Source organism: Arachis ipaensis, chromosome B3 (genome assembly GCF_059453495.1).
Source record: "Arachis ipaensis isolate K30076 ecotype BB chromosome B3, ASM5945349v1, whole genome shotgun sequence".
Lineage (NCBI taxonomy): Eukaryota > Viridiplantae > Streptophyta > Magnoliopsida > Fabales > Fabaceae > Arachis > Arachis ipaensis.
Genome location: NC_142438.1, coordinates 62,987,949 through 63,007,060, shown reverse-complemented (window position 1 = coordinate 63,007,060; position 19,112 = coordinate 62,987,949). Strand labels below are relative to the sequence as shown.

Sequence of the window (19,112 nt, the reverse complement as noted above, 5' to 3'; positions counted from 1 at the left end):
CTCTGACTTAGCAACCATAGTATCTGATCTATCTAAGACCACTCTCAGTTTTATGACTGAAACAAGGTCCTCTATAAGAAATTTGGAGGCACAAGTGGGTCAGCTGAGTAAAAGAGTTACTGAACTCCCTCCTAGTACTCTCCCAAGTAATACAGAAGAGAATCCAAAGAGAGAGTGCAATGCCATCAACACGTCCAACATGGCCGAACCTGTAGAGGAGGGAAAGGTAGTGATTTCCAGTGAGGAAGACCTCATTGGACGTCCACTAGCCACTAAGGAGTTCTGATGAGCGGATAATTTATACGTTTTTTGGCATTGTTTTTAGTATGTTTTTAGTATGATTTAATTAGTTTTCATTATGTTTTTATTAGTTTTTATGCTAAATTCACATTTCTGGACTTTACTAGGAGTTTGTGTGTTTTTTGTGATTTCAGTTATTTTTTGGCTGAAATTGAGGGACTTGAGCAAAAATCAGATTCAGAGGTTGAAGAAGGACTGCAGATGCTGTTGGATTCTGACCTCCCTGCACTCAAAGTGAATTTTCTGGAGCTACAGAACTCCAAATGGCGCGCTCCCAATTGCGTTGGAAAGTAGACATCCAGAGCTTTCCAGAAATATATAATACTCTATACTTTGCTCGAGTTTAGATTACGCAAACTGGCGTTGAACGCTAGTTCTATGTTGCAGTCTGGTGTTCAGCGCCAGAAACAAGTTGCAAAGTGGAGTTCAACGCCAGAAACACGTTACAAACTGGCGTTCAACTCCAAAAATGACCTCTCCACGTGAAAGCTTCATGCTCAGCCCAAGCACACACCAAGTAGGCCCCGGAAGTGGATTTCTACACCATTTACTCAATTCTATAAACCCTAGTAACTAGTTTAGTGTAAATAGGACTTTTTACTATTGTATTAGACATCTTGGGACGTTTAGTTTTTAGATCATGGGGTCTGGCCTCTCGGCCATTCCTGGACCTTATCACTTATGTATTTTCAAACGGTAGAGTTTCTACAAACCATAGATTAAGGTGTAGAGCTCTGCTGTTCCTCAAGGATTAATGCAAAGTACTACTGTTTTTCTATTCAATTCAACTTATTTCACTTCTAAGATATTCATTCGCACTTCAATATGATGGATGTGATGATCGTGACAGTCATCATCATTCTCAACTTATGAACGCGTGACTGACAACCACTTCCGTTCTACCTTAGACTGAATGGATATCTCTTGGATATCTAATACAGGGGACCGAGTCCGAGTTATTAGTGTCTTCGTGGTATAAGTTAGAACCCATGGATGGCCATTCCTGAGATCCAGAAAGTCTAAACCTTGTCTGTGGTATTCCGAGTAGGATCCGGGAAGGGATGGCTGTGACGAACTTCAAACTCGCGAGTGCTGGGCGTAGTGACAGACGCAAAAAGATAGTAAATCCTATTCCAGTATGATCGAGAACCGACAGATGATTAGCCATACAGTGACAGCACATTGGACCATTTTCACAGGAGGATGGGATGTAGCCATTGACAACAGTGATGCTCTACATAAAGCTTGCCATAGAAAGGAGTAGGATTGATTGGATGAAGACAGCAGGAAAGCAGAGATCAGAGGAATGAAAGCATCTCTATACGCTTATCTGAAATTCTCACCAATGAATTACATAAGTACCACTATCCTATTTTATATTTTATTTATTTTCATCCACTATAATTTCTTAATACAATTTAATCCACCTGACTGAGATTTACAAGGTGACCATAGCTTGCTTCAAGCCGACAATCTCCGTGGGATCGACCCTTACTCACGTAAGGTTTATTACTTGGACGACCCAGTGCACTTGCTGGTTAGTTTGTACGAAGTTGTGAAACAGATATATGATCATGAACGTGCGTATTGAGTTTTTAGCGCCGTTACCAAGGAATGGAATGATCACGATTTCGCACACCAAGTTTTTGGCGCCGTTGCCGGGGACTGTTCGAGTTTGAACAACTAACGGTTCATCTTGTTGCTCAGATTAGGTAACTTTCTTTTCGTTTTCTTTTCAAAAAAAAATATTTCTTCTTTTTCGTTTTTCCCAAAATAATTTTCGAAAAAACCAAAAAATTTACAAAATCATAAAATCAAAAAAGTATTTTTTGTGTTTCTTGTTTGAGTCTAGAGTCAAGTTTTAAGTTTGGTGTCAATTGCATCTTTTTAATTTTCTAAAAATTAATTTCGAAAATTTCATGCATTGCATCCTTCATGATCTTCAAGTTGTTCTTGGCCTGTCTTCTTGTTTGATCTTCATATTTTCTTGTTTTGTGTCTTTTCTTGTTTTTCATATGGATTCTTGAATTCTTAGTGTCTAAAAATAAAAAATTTTTAAGTTTGGTGTCTTGCATGTTTTCTTTTCTTGAAAATTTTTCAAAAATAAGTTCTTGGTGTTCATCTTGACATTCATAGTGTTCTTGCATGCATTGTGTGTTTTGATTCATAATTTTTATGTTATGAGTCTTTTTCATGTTTTTCTTTTTCTTCATTAAAAATTCAAAAATCAAAAAAATTTCTTTCCTTGTTTCTCTCTTTAAATTTCGAAAATTTGGATTGACTTTTTCAAAAATTTTCAAAATTAGTTGTTTCTTATGAGTCAAATCAAATTCTAAATTTAATAATCTTATCTTTTTCAAAACTTTTTCAAAAAATCAAATCTTTTTCAAATTTTCTTAATAATTTCGAAATTTTTAAAATTAATTTTCAAAAATCTTTTTCTTAATTTTAGTTCATGATTTTCGAATTAGTTACTAACATTTAATGTGATTGATTCAAAAATATTAAGTTGTTACTTGCCTAGTAAGAAAGGTTCAATCTTTAAATTTTAAAATCATATCTTTTTGTTTCTTGTTAGTTAAGTAATCAACTTTAACTTTAAAAATCAAATCTTTTTAAATTTCTTTTTCAAATCTTTTTCAAATTCAATTTCAAAATCTTTTCTAACTTCTTTCCTAACCTCTTATCTTTTTAAAATAAATTTTAAATCTTTTTCAATTAATCTTATCTTTTTGTTTCAATCATATCTTATTAAATTTAAATCATATCTTTTTCAAAAACAAATTTTAAATCTTTTCTAATCAATCAATCCTATCTTTTTGTTTCAATCATATCTTTTTCAAAACTACCTAACTAGTCCTCTCTCTCTCTTATTTTCGAAAATTCCCTCTTTCCTTTTTCAAAATTCCTTTTTAATTAACTAATTGTTTTAATTTTAATTTAATTTCAACTTTAATTTTCGAAATCTAACTTTCAATTTTAATTTTTATTTTAATTAAAATTCGTTATTCTCTCTTTCATCTCCTTCTATTTATTTATTCATCTACTAACACTTCTCTCCCATCCAAAAATTCGAACACCACCTCCCTCTCTGTGTTCGAGTTTTTTCTCTTCTCTTCTTTACATTACATTCTTTTCTTCTTCTACTCACACAAAGGAACCTCTCTCTACTGAGGCAAAGAGGATCCCTATTATTTTCTGTTCCCTTCTTTGTCATATGAGCAGGAGCAAGGACAAGAACATTCTTGTTGAAGTAGATCCTGAACCTGAAAGGACTCTAAAAAGGAAACTAAGAGAAGCTAAAATACAACAATCCAGAGACAACCTTACAGGAATTTTCGAACAGGAAGAGGAGATGGCAGCCGAAAATAATAATAATGCAAGGAGGATACTTGGTGACTTTACTGCACCTAATTCCAATTTACATGGAAGAAGCATCTCCATCCCTGCCATTGGAGCAAACAACTTTGAGCTGAAACCTCAATTAGTTTCTCTGATGCAGCAGAACTGCAAGTTTCATGGACTTCCATCTGAAAATCCTTTTCAGTTCTTAACTGAATTCTTGCAGATCAGTGATACTGTTAAGACCAATGGGGTTGATCCCGAGGTCTACAGGCTTATGCTTTTCCCGTTTGCTGTAAGAGACAGAGCTAGAGTGTGGTTGGACTCTCAACCCAAAGATAGCCTGAACTCTTGGGATAAGCTGGTCACGACTTTCTTAGCCAAGTTCTTTCCTCCTCAAAAGCTTAGTAAGCTTAGAGTGGATGTTCAAATCTTCAGACAGAAAAAAAGGTGAATCCCTCTATGAAGCTTGGGAGAGATATAAGCAACTGACCAAAAAGTATCCTTCTGACATGCTTTCAGAATGGACCATTCTGGATATATTCTATGATGGTCTATCTGAACTATCAAAGATGTCATTGGACCATTCTGCAGGTGGATCTATTCACCTAAAAAAAATGCCTGCAGAAGCTCAAGAACTCATTGACATGGTTGCTAATAACCAGTTCATGTATACTTCTGAGAGGAGTCCTATAAGTAATGGGACGCCTCAGAAGAAGGGAGTTCTTGAAATTGATACTCTGAATGCCATATTGGCTCAGAACAAAATATTGACTCAGCAAGTCAATATGATTTCTCAGAGTCTGAATGGAATGCAAGCTGCATCCAACAGTACTCAAGGGGCATCTTCTGAAGAAGAAGCTTATGATCCTGAGAACCCTGCAATAGCAGAGGTGAATTACATGGGGGAACCCTATGGAAACACCTATAATCCCTCATGGAGAAATCACCCAAATCTCTCATGGAAGGATCAACAAAAGCCTCAACAAGGCTTTAATAATGGTGGAAGAAACAGGTTTAGCAATAGCAAGCCTTTTCCATCATCCACTCAGCAAAAGACAGAGAGTTTTGAGCAGAATCCATCTAGCTTGGCAAATATAGTCTCTGATCTATCTAAGGCCACTGTGAGTTTCATGAATGAAACAAGGTCCTCCATTAGAAATTTGGAAGCACAAGTGGGCTAGCTGAGTAAAAGAATCACTGAAACCCCTCCTAGTACTCTCCCAAGCAATACAGAAGAAAATCCAAAAGGAGAGTGCAAGGGCATTGAATTGATCATCATGGCCGAACCTACAAGGGAGGGAGAGGACGTGAACCCCTGTGAGGAAGACCTCCTGGGACGTCCAGAGATCAATAAGGAGTTTTCCTCTGAGGAACCAAAGGAATCTGAGGCTCATCTAGAGACCATAGAGATTCCATTGAACCTCCTTATGCCATTCATGAGCTCTGATGAGTATTCTTCTTCTGAAGAGAATGAAGATGTTACTGAAGAGCAAGTTGCCAAGTACCTTGGTGCTATCATGAAGGTGAATGCCAAATTATTTGGTAATGAGACTTGGGAAGATGAACCTCTCTTGCTCACCAATGAACTGAGTGATCTGGATCAACTGAGATTGCCTCAGAAGAAACAGGATCCTAGAAAGTTCTTAATACCTTGTACCATAGGCACCATGACCTTTGAGAAGGCTCTATGTGACCTTGGGTCAGGGATAAACCTCATGCCCCTCTCTGTAATGGAGAAATTGGGAATCTTTGAGGTGCTAGTTGCCAGAATCTCTCTAGAGATGGCAGACAACTCAAGAAAACAGGCTTATGGACTAGTAGAGGACGTGTTAGTAAAGGTTGAAAGCCTTTACATCCCTGTTGATTTTATAATCCTACAGACTGAGAAGGATAAGGATAATCCATCATCCTTGGAAGACCCTTCCTAGCCACAGCAAGAGCTGTGATTGATGTGGACAGAGGAGAGTTAGTCCTTCAACTGAATGAGGACTACCTTGTGTTTAAAACTCAAGGTTCTCCTTCTGTAACCATGGAGAGGAAGCATGAAAAGCTTCTCTCACTACAGAGTCAAACAAAGCCCCCACAATCAAACTCTAAGTTTGGTGTTGGGAGGCCTTAGCCAAACTCTAAGTTTGGTGTTAGGAATCTATAAAATTGACCTGATCACCTCTGTTGCTCAGTGAGAGCCCACTGTCAAGCTATTGACATTAAAGAAGCGCTTGTTGGGAGACAACCCAATGTTATTTAATATATTTTATTTTCTTTTCTCTTTGTTATTTCATGATTTACTAGGTTGATGATCATGTGGAGTCACAAAAACTACAAAAAAATTTAAAAACAAAATGAAAAATAGCATTGAAAACAGAACACCCTGGAGGAAGGGCTTGCTGGCGTTAGTTTAAGGAGCATCTGGCTAGCGTTTAACGCCAGAACAGAGCATGAAACTGGCGTTAAATGCCAGAAATAAGCAGCATTCTGGCGTTTAAATGCCAGGAATGCACCCCAAAGGAAAACTGGCGTTCAACGCCAGAAACATGCTGCAGACTGGCGTTGAACGCCCAAAACAAGCATGGAAGTGGCGTTTAACGCCAGAAACATGCTGCAATCTGGCGTTAAACGCTAGGATTGCCTACGGAGGGCGTTTACACGCCTAATTGGAGCAGGGATAATTAAAGTCCTTGGCCCCACTGATCTGTGGACCCCACAGGATCCCTACCTACTTCTTCTCTCCTCTTCACACCTTTACATAACTCTCTTCCCTAAATACCCCTCACAATCAACTCAGTCACTCTTTCCCATCACCTCTTCACCACTGACATCCATCCTCTCTTCCCCAAAAACCACACCTACCTTTAAATTCAAAATAATTTCCCTCCCAAACCCAACCCTAAATGGCCGAACCCTAACCCCTCCCCACTCCTATATAAACCCCTCATTCCTTCTTTATTTTCACACAACACAACCCTCTCTTCTTCCCCTTGGCTGAATCCATATTCTCCCTCCATCTCCTCCATTTTTCTTCTTCTTCTACTTCTTTCTCTTTTATTTTGCTCGAGGACGAGCAACCATTTTAAGTTTGGTGTAGTAAAAGCATTTCTTTTTGTTTTTTCATAACCATTTATGGCACCTAAGGCCAGAAAAACCTCTAGAAAGAGGAAAGGGAAGGCAATCACTTCCACCTCTGAGTCATGGGAGATGGAGAGATTCATCTCTAAGGTTCATCAAGACCACTTCTATGAAGTTGTGGCCAAGAAGAAAGTGATCCCTGAGGTTCCTTTTAAAATCAAAAAGAATGAGTATCCGGAGATCTGACTTGAAATCCAAAGAAGAGGTTGGTAAGTTCTAACCAACCCCATTCAACAAGTCGGGATCTTAATGGTTCAAGAGTTATATGCAAACGCATGGGTCACTAGGAACCATGATCAAAGTGTGAACCCGAATCCAAAAAATGTAAGGTTGGCGTTCAACTTGCCAATGATGGAAGAAAACGCACGCCCCTACACTAGAAGAGTCAACTTTGATCAAAGGTTGGACCAAGTCCTCATGGACATATGTGTGGAAGGAGCTCAATGGAAAATTGACCCAAAGGGCAAGCCGGTTTAACTAAGAAGGCTTGACCTCAAACTAGTGGCTAGAAGATGGTTGGAGTTCATTCAACGCTCAATCATTCCTACTAGCAACCAGTCTGAAGTTACTATAGACCGGGCCATCATGATCCATAGTCATGATTGGGGAGGAAGTGGAAGTTCATGAGATTATACCTCAAGAACTCTACAAGGTGGCTGACAAGTCCTCCACTTTGGCAAGGTTAGCCTTTCTTCACCTCATTTTCCACCTCTACAATTCGGCTGGAATTGACATAGAGGGAGACATCCTCATTGAAGAGGATAAGCCCATCACTAAGAAAAAGATAGAGCAAACAAGAGAGCATGGACCTCAACATGAGCATGAGGAAATTTCTCACTATGAAATCCCTGAGATGCCTCAGGGGATGCACTTTCCTCCACAAAACTATTGGGAACAAATCAACACTTCCCTAGGTGAATTAAGTTCCAACATGGGACAATTAAGGGTGGAACATCAAGAGCACTGCATCATCCTCCATGAAATTAGAGAAGATCAAAGAGCTATGAGGGAGGAGCAAGAAAGACAAGGAAGAGACATAGAGGAGCTCAAAAGCACCATTGGTTCTTCAAGAAGAGGAAGATGCCACCCTCACTAAGGTGGACTCATTCCTTAATCTCCTTGTTTATTTATTTTCCTGTTTTTCGTCTTTTATGTTAAATGTTTGTTTATGTTTGTGTCTTATTACATGATCATTAGTGTCTAAGTATCTATGCCCTAAAGTAGTGAATATGAATCCATCACCTCTCTTAAATGAAAAATGTTTTAAAAACAAAAGAACAAGACGTACATAGTTTTGAATTCATCCTTCAAACTAGTTTAATTATTTTGATGTGGTGACAATACTTTTTGTTTTCTGAATGAATGCTTGAACAGTGCATATGTCTTTTGAATTTGATGTTTAAGAATGTTAAATATGTTGGCTCTTGAAAGAATGATGACAAGGAGACATGTTATTTGATAATCTGAAAAATCATAAAAATGATTCTTGAAGCAAGAAAAAGCAGTGAATACAAAAGCTTGCAGAAAAAAAAATATAGCGAAAAAAAAAGAGAAAAACAAAAAGCAAGCAGAAAAAGCCAAAAGCTCTTTAAACCAAAAGGCAAGAGCAAAAAGCCAATAGCCCTTAAAACCAAAAGGCAAGGGTAATGGTACGCGGAATCGTGATTACACTTTAATTATGTAAAATTCATTGCTCTTTCTTTCCCTGGGAATGGCGCCAAAAACATGATGCCAAGACCATGGTTCACAACTCCGTGTAACTGACCAGCAAGTGCACTGGGTCGTCCAAGTAATACCTTACGTGAGTAAGGGTCGAATCCCACGGAGATTGTTGGTATGAAGCAAGCTATGGTCACCTTGCAAATCTCAGTTAGGCAGATATAAATTGATAATGGTGTTTTTGAATAATAATTAATAGAATAGGGATAGAAATACTTATGTAATTCATTGGTGAGAATTTCAGATAAGCGAATGGAGATGCTTTCGTTCCTCTGAACCTCTGCTTTCCTGCTATCTTCATCCAATCAGTCTTACTCCTTTCCATGGCTGGCTTTATGTGATACATCACCATTGTCAATGGCTACTTTCAGTCATCTCTCGGGAAAATGATCCAATGCCCTGTCACGGCACGGCTAATCGTCTGGAGGCATCACCCTTGTCAATGTCTTCATCTTATCCTCTCAGTGAAAATGGTCAACGCACCCTGTCACGGCACGGCTATTCATCTGTCGGTTCTCGATCATCCTAGAATAGGATTTACTATCCTTTTACGTCTGTCACTAACGCCCTGCAATCGCGAGTTTGGAGCTCGTCACAGTCATTCATTCATTGAATCCTACTCGGAATACCACAGACAAGGTTTAGACCTTCTGGATTCTCTTGAATGCCGCCATCATTCTAGCTTACGCCACGAAGATTCTGATTAAGAGATCTAAGAGACACTCATTAAATTCTAATGTAGAACGGAAGTGGTTGTCAGGCACGCGTTCATAGGGAATGATGATGATTGTCACGTTCATCACATTCAGATTGAAGTACGAATGAATATCTTAGAAGCGAAATAAGATGAATTGAATAGAAAACAGTAGTACTTTGCATTAATCTTTGAGGAACAGCAGAGCTCCACACCTTAATCTATGGAGTGTAGAAACTCTACCGTTGAAAATACATAAGTGAAAGGTCCAGGCATGGCCGAGATGGCCAGCCCCCTAAAACGTGATCAATAGTCTCCTAAGATGAACAATGGGTTAAAACTGAGACCAAAGATGTCTAATACAATAGTAAAAGGTCTTATTTATAATAAACTAGCTACTAGGGTTTACATGAGTAAGTAATTGATGCATAAATTCACTTCCGGGGCCCACTTGGTGTGTGCTTGGGCTGAGCTTGAGTGTTGCACGTGTAGAAGTCCTTCTTGGAGTTGAACGCTAGCTTTTGTGCCAGTTTGGGCGTTCAACTCTAGTTTTGGCTCCTTTTCTGGCGCTGGACGCCAGATTTGGGCAGAAAGCTGGCGTTGAACGCCAGTTTACATCATCTATTCTTGGCCAAAGTATGAACTATTATATATTGCTGGAAATCCCTGGAAGTCTACTTTCCAACGCAATTGGAAGTGCGCCATTTCGAGTTCTGTAGCTCCAGAAAATCCACTTTGAGTGCAGGGAGGTCAGAATCCAACAACATCAGCAGTCCTTCTTCAACCTCTGAATCTGATTTTTGCTCAAGTCCCTCAATTTCAGCCAGAAAATACCTGAAATCACAGAAAAACACACAAACTCATAGTAAAGTCCAGAAATGTGAATTTAACATAAAAACTAATGAAAACATCCCTAAAAGTAACTAGATTCTACTAAAAACATACTAAAAACAATGTCAAAAAGCGTATAAATTATCCGCTCATCACAACACCAAACTTAAATTGTTGCTTGTCCCCAAGCAACTAAAAATCAAATAGGATAAAAAGAAGAGAATATACTATAAATTCCAAACTATCAATGAAACATAGCTTCAATCATATGAGCGGGACTTATAGCTTTTTGCCTCTTGAATAGTTTTGGCATCTCACTTTATCCATTGAAGTTTAGAATGATTGGCATCTATAGGAACTTCAGATTTCGAATAGTGTTACTGACTCTCCTAGTTCAGTATGATGATTCTTGAACACAGCTTCTTTATGAGTCTTGGCCGTGGCCCTAAGCACTTTGTTTTCCAGTATTACCACCGGATACATAAATGCCACAGACACATAACTGGGTGAACCTTTTCAGATTGTGACTCAACTTTGCTAAAGTCCCCAATTAGAGGTGTCCAGGGTTCTTAAGCACACTCTTCTTTTGCTTTGGACCTTGACTTTAACCGTTCAGTCTCAAGTTTTCACTTGACACCTTCACGCCACAAGCACATGGTTAGGGACAGCTTGGTTTAGCCGCTTAGGTCAGGATTTTATTCCTTTAGGCCCTCCTATCCACTGATGCTCAAAGCCATGGATCCTTTTTATTTACCCTTGCCTTTTGGTTTTAAGGGTTATTGGCTTTTTTTTTTGCTTGCTTTTTCCCTTTTTTCTTTCTGTATTTATTTTTTTTTGCCTATATTTTTTTTTTCTGCAAGCTTAGTTCTTTGCTGCTTTTTCTTGCTTCAAGAATCATTTTTATGATTTTTCAGATTATCAAATAACATGTCTCCTAGTCATCATTCTTTCAAGAGCCAACATATTTAACATTCTTAAACAACAACTTCAAAAGACATATGCACTGTTCAAGCATACATTCACAAAACAAGAAGCATTGTCACCACATCAATATAATTAAGCTAAGTTCAAGGATAAATTCGAAACTCATGTACTTCTTGTTCTTTTGAATTAAAACATTTTTCATTTAAGAGAGGTGATGGATTCATAGGACATTCATAACTTTAAGACATAGTTACTACTACTAATGATCATGTAATGAAGACACAAACATAGATAACCACATAACATAGAAAACGAAAAACAGAGGAAGCAAGAACAAGGAATGAATCCACCTTAGTGATGGTGGCGTTTCCTTCTTGAGGAACCAATGATGTCTTTGAGCTCTTCTATGTCTCTTCCTTGTCTTTGTTGCTCCTCCCTCATTGCTTTTTGATCTTCTCTTATTTCATGAAGCATGATGGAGTGCTCTTGATGTTCCACCCTTAGTTGTCCCATATTGGAACTCAATTCTCCTAGGGAGGTGTTGATTTGCTCCCAATAATTTTGAGGAGGAAAGTGCATTTGAGGCATCTCCGGGATCTCATGGAAATGAGCTTCTTGCGCCTCTTGAGCTCCATGACTGGGCTCTCTTGCTTGCTCCATCTTTTTCTTAGTGATGGGCTTGTCCTCTTTAATGAGGATATCTCCCTCTATGTCAATCCCAGCCGAATTGCATAGGTGACAAATGAGGTAAGGAAAGGCTAACCTTACCATAGTGGAGGACTTGTCAGCCACCTTGTAGAGTTCTTGAGGTATAATCTCATGAACTTCCACCTCTTCTCCAATCATGATGCTATGGATCATGATGGCCCGGTCTACAGTAACTTCAGACCGGTTGCTAGTGGGAATGATTGAACATTGAATGAACTCCAACCATCCTCTAGCTATAGGCTTGAGGTCCAATCTTCTTAGTTGAACCGGCTTGCCTTTGGAGTCAATCTTCCATTGAGCTCCTTCTACACATATGTCCATAAGGACTTGGTCCAACCTTTGATCAAAGTTGACTCTCCTTGTGTAGGGGCGTGCGTTCTCTTCCATGTTTGGCAAGTTGAACGCCAACCTCACATTCTCCGGACTAAAATCTAAGTATTTCCCCCGAACCATTGTAAAATAGTTCTTTGGATCCGGGTTCTTACTTTGATCATGGTTCTTGGTGATCCATGTATTAGCATATAACTCTTGAACCATTAGGATGCCGACTTGTTGGATGGGATTTGTTAGAACTTCCCAACCTCTTCTTTGAATTTCATGTCGGATCTCCGGATACTCATTTCTTTTGAGTTTGAAAGGGACCTCAGGGATCACCTTCTTCTTGGCCACAACATCATAGAAGTGGTCTTGATAGGCTTTGGAGATGAACCTTTCCATCTCCCATGACTCGGATGTGGAAGCTTTTGTCTTTCCTTTCCCCTTTCTAGAAGATTCTCCGGTCTTAGGTGCCATCAATGGTAATGGAAAAACAAAAAGCTTATGCTTTTGCCACTTTCGGCCATATGGGTGGGTGTGGATGGGAAATTGGTTTTGAATTTTGAAGGTAGGTGGAGTTTATGAGGTAGGTTTATGGGGAAGAGTGGATGAATGTGAGTGGTGAAGAGGTGATGGGGAAGAGAGATTGAGGTGATTGGTGAAGGGTTTTTGGGGAAGAGTGTTTATGGGGTTGTGTGAAAGAGAGTGGTGAGAAGAAGTGAGTGGAGGTAGGTGGGGATCCTGTGGGGTCCACAGATCCTGAGTGGATCCTATGGGGTCCACAGATCCTGAGTGGATCCTGTAGGGTCTACAGATTCTGAGTGGATCCTGTGGGGTCCACAGATCCTGAGGTGTTCAAGGATTTACATCCCTGCACCCATTAGGCATGTAAAAATGCCTTTGCACACAACTCTGGGCGTTCAGCGCCAGGTTGGTGGCCATTTTGGGCGTTCAACGCCCATTTGCTGCCATTTCTGGCGTTGAACGCCAGAACCATGCTTGTTCTGGGCGTTCAGCGCCAGGATGCTGCCCATTCTGGGCGTTCAGCGCCAGAACCATGCTCTGTTCTGGCGTTTGAACGCCAGACAGATGCTCCTCCAGGGTGTGATTTTTCTTCTGCTGTTTTTGATTCCGTTTTTGATTTTTTTGTTTATTTTGTGACTCCACATGATCATGAACCTATAAAGACATATAACTAAGAAAAATATAGTTAGATAAATAAAAATTGGGTTGCCTCCCAACAAGCGCTTCTTTAATGTCAATAGCTTGACAGTGGGCTCTCATGGAGCCTCACGGATGTTCAGAGCATTGTTGAGACTCTCCAACACCAAACTTAGAGTTTGGATATGGGAGTTCAACACCAAACTTAGAGTTTGGTTGTGGCCTCCCAACACCAAACTTAGAGTTTGACTGTGGGGGCTTTGTTTGACTCTGCTTTGAGAGAAGCTTTTTCTGCTTCCTCTCCATGGATGCGGAGAGAGATCATTGAGTTTTAAACACAAGGGAGTCCTCATTCCATTGAAGGACTATTTCACCTCTGTCAACATCAATCACAGCTCTTGCTGTGGCCAGGAAAGGTCTTCCTAGGATGATGGATTCATCCTCTTCCTTTCCAGTATCCAGGACTATGAAATCAGCAGGGATGTAAAGGCCTTCAACCTTTACTAATACGTCCTCTACTTGTCCATAAGCCTGTTTTCTAGAGCTGTCTGCCATCTCTAATGAGATTTTAACAGCTTGCACCCCATAGATTCCCAGTTTCTCTATTACAGAGAGGGGCATGAGGTTTATTCCTGAACCAAGGTCACATAGAGCCTTTAAGATCATGGTGCCTATGGTACAGGGTATTATGAACTTTCCAGGATCCTGTCTCTTCTGAGGCAATGTCAGTTGATCCAGATCACTTAGTTCATTAATGAACACGGGAGGTTCAACTTCCCAAGTATCAATGCCAAATAATTTGGCATTTAGCTTCATGATTGCACCAAGAAACTTGGCAGTTTGCTCTTCAGTAACATCCTCATTCTCTTCAGAAGAGGAATACTCATCAGAGCTCATGAAGGGCATAAGGAGGTTCAATGGAATCTCTATGGTCTCTAGATGAGCCTCAGAGTCCTTTGGTTCCTCAGAGGGAAGCTCCTTATTGATCACTGGACGTCCCAGGAGGTCTTCCTCCTTGGGATTCACGTCCTCCTCTCCCTCATTGGGTTCGGCCATTTTGCTTATGTCAATGGCCTTGCATTCTCCTTTTGGATTCTCTTCTGTATTGCTTGGGAGAGTACTGGGAGGGATTTCAGTGATCCTTTTACTCAGCTGGCCCACTTGTGCTTCCAAATTTCTAATGGAAGACCTTTTTTCATTCATGAAACTCACAGTGGCCTTGGATAGATCAGAGACTAGATTTGCTAAATTAGAAGCATTTTGTTCAGAGTTCTCTGTCTGTTGCTGAGTGGATGATGGAAAAGGTTTATTATTGTTAAACCTGTTTCTTCCACCATTATTAAAGCCTTGTTGAGGCTTTTGATCCTTCCATGAGAAATTTGGATGATTTCTCCATGATGAGTTATAGGTGTTTCCATAAGGTTCACATAAGTAATTCACCTCTGCTATTGCAGGGTTCTCAGGATCATAAGCTTCTTCTTCAGAAGATGCCTCTTGAGTACTGTTGGATGCAGCTTGCATTCCATTCAGACTCTGAGAAATCATATTGACTTGCTGAGTCAATATTTTATTCTGAGCCAATATGGCATTCAGAGTATCAATCTCACGAACTCCCTTCTTCATAGGCGTCCCATTATTCACAGGATTCCTTTCAGAAGTGTACATAAACTGGTTATTTGCAACCATGTCAATGAGTTCTTGAGCTTCTGCAGGTGTTTTCTTCAGGTGAATGGATCCACCTGCAGAGGTATCCAATGACATCTTAGATAACTCAGACAAACCATCATAGAATATATCCAGGATGGTCCATTCTGAAAGCATGTCAGAAGGGCACTTTTTGGTCAGTGCTTTGTATCTCTCCCAAGCTTCATAGAGGGATTCACCTTCTTTCTGTCTGAAGGTTTGAACATCAGCTCTAAGCTTGCTCAGCTTTTGAGGAGGAAAGTACTTGGCTAAGAAAGCCGTGACCAGCTTATCCCAAGAGTTCAGGCTGTCTTTGGGTTGAGAATCAAACCATAATCTAGCTCTGTCTCTTACAGCAAAAGGGAAAAGCATGAGCCTGTAGACTTCAGGATCTACTCCATTAGTCTTAACAGTATCACATATCTGCAAGAATTCAGTTAAGAACTGAAAAGGATCTTCAGATGGAAGTCCATGAGAACTTGCAGTTCTGCTGCATCAGAGAAACTAATTGAGGTTTCAGCTCAAAGTTGTTTGCTCCAATGGCAGGAATGGAGATGCTTCTTACATGTAAATTGGAATTAGGTGCAGTAAAGTCACCAAGCATCTTCCTTACATTATTATTATTTTCGGCTGCCATCTCCTCTTCCTGTTCGAAAATTTCTGAAAGGTTATTTCTGGATTGTTGTAATTTAGCTTCTCTTAATTTTCTCTTCAGAGTCCTTTCAGGTTCCGGATCTGCTTCAACAAGAATGTTCTTGTCCTTGCTCCTGCTCATATGACAAAGAAGAGGGCACAGAAAAAATAATAATAATAATATGGATCCTTTATACCACAGTATAGGGATCCCTGTGTGAGTAGAAGAAGAGGGGGATACAAAGAATGTAATATAATGGAAGAAACACAACTGTGAGGAGGGTTGAGATGTGAGATGAGATGTTAGTAGATGAATAAATAAATAGAATAAGATGAGAAAGGGAGAATTTTCGAAAAATGTTTTTGAAAAAGAGTTGGTGATTTTCGAAAATGGTTTTTGAAAAATGTTAGTATTTTTTGAAAATTTTTAAAATAAAAAATAAAGATAAGAATAATTAGTTAATTAAAAAGAAATTTTTGAAAAAGAGGGAAGATATTTTCGAAAATTAGAGAGAGAGAGTTAGTTAGGTAGTTTTGAAAAAGTTAAGAAACAAACAAAAAGTTAGTTAGTTAGTTGAAACAAATTTTGAAAAGATAAGAAGTTAGGAGGTTAGGAAAGATATTTTGAAACCAACTTTTTGAAAAAGGTAAGATAAGAAGATATTTTAGAAATTAGTTTTGAGAAAGATTTGATTTTTTTAAAATCTCAATTAATGACTTGATTCATAAGAAATCACAAGATATGATTCTAGAACTTAAAGTTTGAATCTTTCTTAACAAGTAAGTAACAAACTTGAAATTTTTGAATCAAAACATTAATTGTTATTGTTATTTTCGAAAATTATGATATAAAAATAAGGAAAAGTTTTTTTTGAAAAATATTTTGTTGGAATTTTCGAAAATAACTAAGAGATTTGAAAAAGATTTGATTTTTGAAAAAGATTTTGAAAAAGATAAGATTTTCAAATTGAAAATTTGATTTGACTCATAAGAAACAACTTGATTTTAAAAATTTTTGAAAAAGTCAACTCAAATTTTCGAATTTGATGAGAGAAAAAGGGAAAGATATTTTTTTTGATTTTTTTGAATTTTTATGATGCAAGAGAAAAACACTAAAAAGATGCAATGCATGAAATTTTTTTTTAGATCAAAACAATGAATGCGTGCAAGAATGCTATGAATGTCAAGATGAACACCAAGAACACTATGAATGTCAAGATGAACACCAAGAACATATTTTTGAAAAATTTTTTATGCAAAGAAAACATGTAAGACACCAAACTTAGAAATCTTTCATGTTTAGACTCTAAGAAATGAAAAATGCACATGTAAAACAAGAAAAGACACAAAACATGAAAACATTAAGATCAAACAAGAAGACTTACCAAGAACAACTTGAAGATCATGAAGAACACTATGAATGCATGATATTTTCGAAAAATGCAAGATGCATATGCAAGTGACACCAAACTTATGATATGACTCAAGACTCAAACAAGAAACACAAAAAATATTTTTGATTTTTATGATTTTTTAGTTTTTTTGGATTTTTTTTCAAAAATTATATGAAAAAGAAAAAATAAGGATTCCAAAATTTTTAACATGAATTCCAGGAATCTTGCATTCTTAGTCTAAAGCTTCAGTCCAGGAATTAGACATTGCTCACTAGCCAGCCAAGCTTTCAATGAAAGCTCCGGTCCAAAACACTAGACATGGCCAATGGCCAGCCAAGCTTCAGCATGTAATTCAGACATGACACGCCTGACATACTCATTCCCAAAGGAATTAGACATGGCTTTACAGCCAGCCAGGCTTCAACATGCTTCATGAAACACTAGAATTCATTCTTAAAAATTTTGAATAAAATTTTTCTGAAAACATTTTTATATTATTATTTTTTTTTCGAAAAAAAAGGAGAAAATTTTGAAAGATTTTTTTGAAAAATTTTTGAAAACAAAATAAAAAGAAAATTACCTAATCTGAGCAACAAGATGAACCGTCAGTTGTCCATACTCGAACAATCCCCGGCAACGGCACCAAAAACTTGGTGCACGAAATTGTGATGTCCAGGCTCGAACAATCCCCGGCAACGGCGCCAAAAACTTGGTACGCGGAATCGTGATTACAGTTTAATTATGTAAAATTCATTGCTCTTTCTTTCCCTGGAAATGGCGCCAAAAACATGATGCCAAGACCATGGTTCACAACTCCGTGTAACTGACCAGCAAGTGCACTGGGTCGTCCAAGTAATACCTTACGTGAGTAAGGGTCGAATCCCACGGATATTGTTGGTATGAAGCAAGCTATGGTCACCTTGCAAATCTCAGTTAGGCAGATATAAATTGATAATGGTGTTTTCGAATAATAATTAATAGAATAGGGATAGAAATACTTATGTAATTCATTGGTGAGAATTTCAGATAAGCGAATGGAGATGCTTTCGTTCCTCTGAACCTCTGCTTTCCTGCTATCTTCATCCAATTAGTCTTACTCCTTTCCATGGCTGGCTTTATGTGATACATCACCACTGTCAATGGCTACTTTTGGTCATCTCTCGGGAAAATGATCCAATGCCCTGTCACGGCACGGCTAATCGTCTGGAGGCATCACCCTTGTCAATGGCTTCATCTTATCCTCTCAGTGAAAATGGTCAACGCACCCTGTCACGGCACGGCTATTCATCTGTCGGTTCTCGATCATGCTGGAATAGGATTTACTATCCTTTTACGTCTGTCACTAACGCCCTGCAATCGCGAGTTTGGAGCTCGTCACAGTCATTCATTCATTGAATCCTACTCGGAATACCACAGACAAAGTTTAGACCTTCCGGATTCTCTTGAATGCCGCCATCATTCTAGCTTACGCCACGAAGATTCTGATTAAGAGATCTAAGAGACACTCATTCAATTCTAATGTAGAACGGAAGTGGTTGTCAAGCACGCGTTCATAGGGAATGATGATGATTGTCACGTTCATCATATTCAGATTGAAGTACGAATGAATATCTTAGAAGCAAAATAAGATGAATTGAATAGAAAACAGTAGTACTTTGCATTAATCTTTGAGGAACAGCAGAGCTCCACACCTTAATCTATGGAGTGTAGAAACTCTCCCGTTGAAAATACATAAGTGAAAGGTCCAGACATGGCCGAGATGGCCAGCCCCCTAAAACGTGATCAATAGTCTCCTAAGATGAACAATGGGTTAAAACTGAGACCAAAGATGTCTAATACAATTGTAAAAGGTCTTATTTATAATAAACTAGCTACTAGGGTTTACATGAGTAAGTAATTGATGCATAAATTCACTTCCCAGGCCCACTTGGTGTGTGCTTGGGCTGAGCTTGAGTGTTGCACGTGTAGAAGTCCTTCTTGGAGTTGAATGCCAGCTTTTGTGCCAGTTTGGGCGTTCAACTCTGGTTTTGGCTCCTTTTCTGGCGCTGGACGCCAGATTTGGGCAAAAAGCTGGCGTTGAACACCAGTTTACGTTGTCTATTCTTGGCCAAAGTATGGACTATTATATGTTTCTGGAAAGCCCTGGAAGTCTACTTTCCAACGCAATTGGAAGCGCGCCCTTTCGAGTTCTGTAGCTCCAGAAAATCCACTTTGAGTGCAGGGAGGTCAGAATCCAACAACATCAGCAGTCCTTCTTCAACCTCTGAATCTGATTTTTG

General features: G+C 38.8%; 1 protein-coding gene and 1 non-coding gene across 2 annotated transcripts in view; one reads left to right on the top strand and one right to left on the bottom strand.

Moving 5' to 3' along the window:
- Positions 1–19,112, bottom strand: part of LOC148570880 (uncharacterized) — a 76,534-nt gene that overhangs the window by 5,958 nt on the left and 51,464 nt on the right. The gene's annotated exons all lie outside the window — the stretch shown is intronic.
- Positions 14,939–15,046, top strand: LOC148570882 (small nucleolar RNA R71). Its single transcript, XR_015880367.1, has one exon. It is a non-coding gene; the product is annotated as a small nucleolar RNA R71 (small nucleolar RNA).